At 45.8% G+C, this 7,617-nt stretch overlaps 1 pseudogene; it reads left to right on the top strand.

Annotated features, from left to right (window-relative positions):
- LOC102762145 overlaps nucleotides 1-1,484 on the top strand; it is a 16,975-nt pseudogene extending 15,491 nt beyond the window's left edge.
- Nucleotides 1,485-7,617: the final 6,133 nt, after the last annotated feature.

Below are 7,617 nucleotides of genomic sequence, written 5' to 3'. Positions count from 1 at the left end.
TATCCCTGGGTCTTGAATACACTGAAAGCTGACCGTGAGCCTGGTATCACCATTGATATCTCCCTGTGGAAATTCGAGACCAGCAAGTATTATGTGACCATCATTGATGCCCCAGGACACAGAGACTTCATCAAAAACATGATTACAGGCACATCTCAGGCTGCCTGTGCTGTCCTGATTGTTGCTGCTGGTGTTGGTGAATTTGAAGCAGGCATCTCCAAAAATGGGCAGACTCGTGAGCATGCCCTTATGGCTTACACACTGGGTGTGAAACAGCTGATTGTTGGTGTTAACAAAATGGATTCCACTGAGCCACCCTGCAGTCAGGAAATTGTTAAAGAAGTCAGCACCTACATTAATTAGCTACAACCTCAACAGTGTAGCATTTGTGCCAATTTCTGGTTGGAATGGTGACTACACGCTGGAGCCAAGTGCTAACATGCCTTGGGTTCAAGAGATGGAAGGTCACCCGTAAAGATGGCAATGCCAGTGGAACCATGCTGCTTGGAGTTCTGGATGGCATCCTGCCACCAACTCACCCAACTGACAAGCCCCTGCATCTGCCCCTCCAGGATGTCTACAAAATTGGTGGTATTGGTCCTGTCCCTGCGGGCTGAGTGGAGACTGGTGCTCTCAAACCCGGAAGGTGGTCACCTTTGCTCCAGTCAATGTTACAACTGAAGGGAAGCCTGTGGAAATGCACCATGAAGCTTTGAGTGAAGCTCTTCCTGGTGACAGTGTGGGCTTCAACGTCAGGAACGTGTCTGTCAAAGATGTTCACCGAGGCCATGTGGCTGGTGACAGCAAAAAGGACCCACCAGAGGAAGCAGCTGGCCTCACAGCTCAGGTGATTATCCTGAGCCACCCAGGCCAGATCAGTGCTGGCTACGCACCGGTGCTGGATGGTCACACAGCTCACTGCTTGCAAATTTGCTGAGCTGAAGGAGAAGATTGATTGTCATTCTAGGAAAAAGCTGGAAGATGGCCCCAAGTTTTTGAAATCTGGTGATGCTGCCATCATTGATATGATTCCTGGCAAGTCCATGTGTGTTGAGAGCTTCTCTTACTACCCTCCTCTGGGCTGTCTTGCTGTTCGTGACATGAGACAGACAGTTGCTGTGGGTGTCATCAAAGTAGTGGACAAGAAGGCAGCTGGAGCTGGCAAAGTCACCAAGTCTGCCCAGAAAGCTCAGAAGCTAAATGAATATTTATTCCCAACACCTGCCACCCCTGTCTTAACCAGTGATGGAAGAATGGTCTCGGAACTGTTTGTTTCAATTGGCCATTTAAATTTAATAGTAAAAAGCTGGTTAATAATGACAAGACATCGGAAAAACTTCAGAAGGAAAGGAGAATGTGTTGTGGGCCATTTGGTTCTTTTGTGTGTGTGTGTGTGTGTGTGTGTGGCAGTTTTTAAGTTATTAGTTTTTAAAATCAGTACTCTTTAATGGAAACATTACCAAAAATCTGTCACAGAATTTTGAGACCCATTAAAATAACGAAGTTAAAAAATACACACACACACACACACACACACATTCTACCTGGGTGAGACAATACCAGTCCTAGGAATCACATAACTACTAATCTATAGATATAAAAGGCTAATATGCAAAGTGTCTCCTCGGGAGTTCGACCAGGAGAATGGGAGTTTGATCTCTCCCTATGACCTAGTGAGCTGACCACCAGGGAGTGGCACGGAACATGGCAGGCGACCAGCGGCAGTGGCAGGGTGCTGAGGGAGTGAGGGAAGGAGAAGCAGGGAGGCAGGGAAGTGGGGAACCTGATCAGCCCTGAGCACCAGCCTGGCCTAGGGACTCTACCTGTATATAAATTTTGTGCACCGGACCTCTAGTTGTTGTGCCAGGGTTCATATCCCAGCATCAAGAAGGGTTCAGGAATCTGAAAAAGGCTGCATGTAGATGACATAGGAATCCAGAGACTAATAAAGAATCCGGAGATGAGATATAATTTTGAAAGGCATTGGGGGTCAGAGGACCTTCAGCTAAAGGAACTGAAGACTCCCTCCTTGTCTAGGACCCCTGCTTTTATTAACACAATTTCCCCTAAGGCAAGGTGGAGATAATACACTTCAAAGGGTAAGGTTTCAAAGGGTACAGAAGCATTGTCAGTTTGGGGGATAGCCTATGGCTGTTCAGGTGTTTGGCCAGTAGGAGGCAATAACATGTAGATTAAGATACCCTTTAACTGTCTGGCAGCCACAATCAGTTTCCTATTCAGGTCTGGGAAATGCCTTTAGCCATTTCCAACAGGTGACTACATGTGTGACTCAACCCTGTTGAGTCCCCAAGTTTCGTCAACCTTTTGATGAAACTCTTGATACTATGACATGCTGGAATTGAATAAATGAATGAAGGATTTAGCACCATCTACCAGCTATTATCCACAGGCAGTTGAACTTTATATCCCTTTTGGTTCCTTGTGCCTTGGAATCTCGTGGGAGGGTTGGGGATCACTTATCATATTTTGCTGGGCCCAAAAAGCTCAATCTTTGGCTGGTGCCATCTCTAGAAGGAAAGGGAGAACTTGGAAATCAGATAATCTGATGCAAACAAGACAGGGAGCTCACTACTTCTTATACAACCCAGAACATTGAGGGAAATGTCATTTTTAGAATATTCTGAGATTGTTCAAGTTGAGATCTGGCTTCATGCCATGTACCTTCACTATTCCTCGGTTGGTTCTAGAGCCAGCCTTGGTGTGTGTCCCTGGTCTTTTACCTCCCCAGTGACAGTTGGTGTGTGTCCCTAGTCTTTTACCTCCCCAGTGACAGTGACCAGGCGGGAGGACCAGCTGCTGGACACCAGGATTGTACCCGGCGTCCAGGATAATGTTGACTGAAGTACGGATCCATTAGCCCAAGCCAGGACCACAGTGATGGAGCTTCCCGAGGCTTTTCCTGTCCCACCCACACTGCTGGGAAGATGAAGAGAGGACCTGAGGGACAGCAAGTTCTTTTATAAGTGGCGTCCAGAGGGAGCTCCAATGGGGTGCAAATTTTAACACACCCTGCGTAAGGAAGGAGAAAACCAACTAAGCTCTCTACCATTTGGCTCTCTTCAAATACCCTCTCGGTTTCTTTGAAAGGATTTGGGGATGGGAGGGTGGAATTATTTACCTCTAGGGAGGAGAACTGTGATTGCAGTGGGGGTGGCTTGTAGTGAATATCCTTTAACAATTTTCAGGACATCTTTGGTATTATCCATTGGCAACAGTGAATAACGTGTAAATGATAAAAGGAAACAACAAAGGTTCTTTCAGGATGGGGCCCTCTGTAGGGCCCTTTCTGCATTACAGGTTTCAGATATCACATTCTTGCATGTAATCCGGGCAGCTTTCTGGGGGTCTGAACCTCCCAAACCAATTGCAGAGTGGGCTTTTTATTCAGCTCAAAGTCCCAAGGGCCTCTGTCTCTCGTGTCCTAGAACGCTCTTCTTCTTTAAAAAAATAAAATAAAATATTTTTATTGATTTCAGAGAGGTAGGGAGAGAGGAATATCAATGATGAGAGAGAATCATTGATCAGCTGCCTCCTGCACACCCTTACTGGGAATCGAGCCCACAACCTGGGCATGTGCCCAACTGGGAATTGAACCATGACCTCCTGGCTCATAGATGGCTCAACCACCAAACCACACCAGCTGGGTGGGACCCTCTTCTTTTTTTGAGTACTGAGACCTTGAAGGGTGGTGGGAGATGGGATGGTATTCATCAGTGGGTAGAAAAGAATAACCAAAAAAGTCATGACTCTGTAACCACAGAACCAGTTCTGATGGTCCTATTCTGTTTCTTACAAGATACTGAGTTGTTTTTTCAGAGACAATAGAACAAAACTGCAAAGTCATGCAGCAGAGGAAAAAAATGTTGCAAATTACTCATCAAACCAGATTTCCACCTTTACCCATTCCCCTACCTCTCATCCCTTACCTCCATCCACCATCCCCCGCCCATGGAGCCAAAGGACCGGACATGATCAGGACCTGAATACCAGAACACTTTCAGAGGCCACTGTCCAGGCAGTCCCCGTGCCGACCCCTCAAGCCCATGCCCCAAAACCTGGATCAGGGAGACTGAACTCCTTGCTCATGGACTTCACAATAAAGCTTTTTTCTTTTCTCAAAAGCTGGTATTGGCTTTTATGCATGTCAGACATCGAGCTCTTGCTTGGTAACAAGTCCATCTAACAGCTGGTCCTAGTGAAGTATAGTGATCCCTCCTTTGGAAAAACTGCTGTTTGAAACTGCTGTTTGAGCTACTGTTATTCTTAGCCTCTTATTCTGTAGGTCAACTCTGTTATTTTTAGACTGTAAAATAACTTTGTTTTTTGCTTGAATAGAAAAGATAAACTTAATTGTCTGACCTTGCAAGCTAGCCATCTAACTGATATGCTGATATTGATAACAGGTGCCTGTATAGATATGCTACTCAAAGTTACAGGTGTCTGTATAGATAGCATATGTACTCAAGGTTACACGCTATCTACAAAAATAACATACACAAAGAATTAGAAGGATATAGAAAGGAAATACTCCCTCCTGTGTTTGTTCAGAATTTGACAGAGGTAATCTGCTCTGAACCTGCATGCAATAAAGATGACCCCTAACTAACTGGCTGATTAAGTTAGTTCATCAGCAAGTCTTGTCCAGCTTGCTGATTTGCCCGATACAACACTAGTTTCTATAAATGCCCCTGCTCTTTCTGTTAGGGGCAGGAACAGAATAGTGGGGACTAGCAATAATTATAAGAAATATTAATCATGCTCTGCTAACCCTGATTGTTCTGACCAGAGAAAGCACATTCTGACTTGGTGAGAGTTGTACGCCCTGGCACATGGGAGCTAACATCAGAATGCAGCCCATCCTACTTTTCTGAGAACTGCCTGTCATGCTCATCCCGGAGGCCTGCCTTTGCCTGCCCTTTGGGACCCCAACCCCTATTGCATGTACTCTGGTCCTGCAGGTGCCCAGAGGCACTCCCCCTCTGCTACCTCCCAGGCCCACATTGCCTGTAACCTGTAACCATTATTCCTTGACTTTCCTATGACTGTCATTCTTACTTTCCCATCATAATCTTTGTCCTTCTACCCAATATAAGCAGCTGGCTTATGGGGAGGGGTGGAGCAGATTTGGGTGGATGACCTACTGCTCTCTCATTCTGAAACAGGAATTTAAGGGGAACATAGTGAAGTATGGTAGCAATCATCTCAAGTAGAAACTATAGTTTAACTTTAACCCTGCTGTTTGGCATCTGTACTTATTTGCTTTTTTTAACAATGGAAAAGTTATTTTGATTTTCTGAACTTATGTATGCTCTCCCATTGATTGTGATCTTACTGGTTATCGAAGCACGTTCTTCTGTACCTGGGAACTAGGACAGCACAATTATCTTAAATTGCCTCAGTGTCTCCAGATAATGTGTTTCCGTTGACTCAGTGGTCCCAAGACCCAGTGGCTCCAGGCAATGTGTTCCTGTCAACTCAGTGCTGGAGATCAAAAACTATAATTTAGCTAACATGCTTAAGTCTGCTTCTGTAAACTGCTTTTTGCAAACCAGGTTCCTCATTCCAAACCCTGGGATATAATCAATACCTTTGTGATCTTTGCCTATATAAATCTGATGTTGGGGCTGGGGAGGGCACTATGAGATTGGGGAGAGCGAAATGCCCCCTCATAGTCCTGGATTTGCAATAAATGTGACTCTTTAATTCAACTTCCTGAGGCATCCTTCTGTGATTCACGGGGTACATTATAACAATAGGCAGGAACATAGGGAATTTTTAGAATTGGGGTCCATGGAAAAAAACATAGGGCTACGGATTGGGAGAAGGTACCTTTCCATAACACAAGGAATCCAGGTGCAGTTACATTTCCATAAGACAAGGAAGCAGCAACAGGTATATTTCCATAAGACAAGGAAACTGGAAGTAGCTAAAGAAGGTCTTTTAGGAATGCAAACAGACATACCAATGGTAATGTTTAGTAAACAGTAAGATTATCAGGTTGGGTGCTTTAGGCCATTGAGTCAGCAGTAGGTAATAAAATGCAAATATTCACCCTGTGAATATCAAAGAGCCCAAATCCAGCCTTCTGACGGGCTTCTCACATTTATATTAATTGTTGATCTTGGTTCTCAGTTTACTACCCTCTGTCTGTGGGTTTATTCTTTAACTCCAGTGAAAGAATAAAAAATGCTACAAGCCACACAAACTTCCCAGGCTTCCCCCGCTACAGACAGGAACAGGGGGAGCGCAGGCCTTGGGGCTGTCCCTGGAGATAGCCAACCATTGAGATAAGCAGGTTGTAAAAATACCAGGCAGGAGTGAGGAGTGAATTTCACGCCCTATCAAGCCATTTGGAATTTCTTTGTTCTCCTTACTCCCTCCTGCATGCAACCCCTCCCCAACGTGTAATTTTTGCTATAAATATCTGGAAAACTCTCTGCTCGGGGCCCAACTCCGCTCCTGCGTGAGTTTCGAGTTGAGCCCCAGCGCGCTGGAATAAAGCCTCTTGCTGTTTGCATCAAGTGACGTCTCCTGCGGTTGATTGGGGTCGTCGTTAGTGAAAGGGCGAGGGTTACGCCTTCCACCTTGCCCCCGGGGTAAGAGCTACGCCCTCCACCTTGCCCCAGGGTAAGGGCTATGCCTTCCATCTTACCTTGGCCATGTGCTCAGCAAGGCTTCTTCCTGGAAGCCAAGCCGCTGCTGGCCACACCCAGGACTTCTTTGAACTGGCCAATGACCACATCCTGTGTGACAAGACATCGACTTGCGCCTGGCCAATCGGCAGGGCCCACAGTCCTTTCTCCTCCCCTTGCCCCAACCCCCTATAAAGCCTCTCTCCACACAGAGTTCTCTCTCTCTGCCACTTGCTGCTGTGCCAGTAAGGGGGGCAGGGGAGCCAAACCTAGGTTTGAAATAAATGACTCTTTGCTTTTGCATCGGACTCGCTGGCTCCCTGGTGGGCCCTTGGGAATCTTGAAATCTGGGCACAACAGTTAGTCTGCAGGGCAGAGTGAGGGTCCCATTTCGGGGGTCTCACACCAGCAGACAACGAATCCGGGTTCCAGTCCAAAATTCCATATCAATACTGCCAGCATTATTGAAATAAACACTCATACATGATTCAATCCTTTCTCTGCTTAAGGCTCAAGTAGTGACAGGCAGCCTAGACCCATTTCATTTTGAGCAAATGATCCTTTTCTGCTCACTCCTCCCTCCTGTCTCTCTCCTTCTATTGTTAGGCTGGCTCTCTTTGTAGACTAAAGTTTTAGTCAAAGGTACCTAAAATTAAATCCAAGGCTATTTCTGCTCAGAGTTCATGCAGCCAGTTTGCCAGTTTTCTGTGTGCACCCTACTGCATCTCTGATTGCTAAGGCAGCATTCATTCTTTTCTTTTCTTTCCTCTTCTATTCTTTTCTTTTGAGGTTTTTCTTTTTAATGCCTGCTTTTAAAAAATAAAAAAGGGGGAATTTGCCGGGAGCCGGTCCATCCTTGCTGTTTCAAGGGACCTGGCATATATAGCATACTGTTCTTAATATGTTTGCTCCCCTTCGCGCTGTGTGTTTTAACCAAGGTCACCTCTCCGAGAAAGGTTGTTTC

This window comes from Myotis davidii, unplaced genomic scaffold (assembly GCF_000327345.1).
Source record: "Myotis davidii unplaced genomic scaffold, ASM32734v1 scaffold1535, whole genome shotgun sequence".
NCBI classification, from domain to species: domain Eukaryota; kingdom Metazoa; phylum Chordata; class Mammalia; order Chiroptera; family Vespertilionidae; genus Myotis; species Myotis davidii.
The sequence above is the reverse complement of the archived record's forward strand: the minus strand, read 5'-3'. Positions and strand labels throughout refer to the sequence as shown.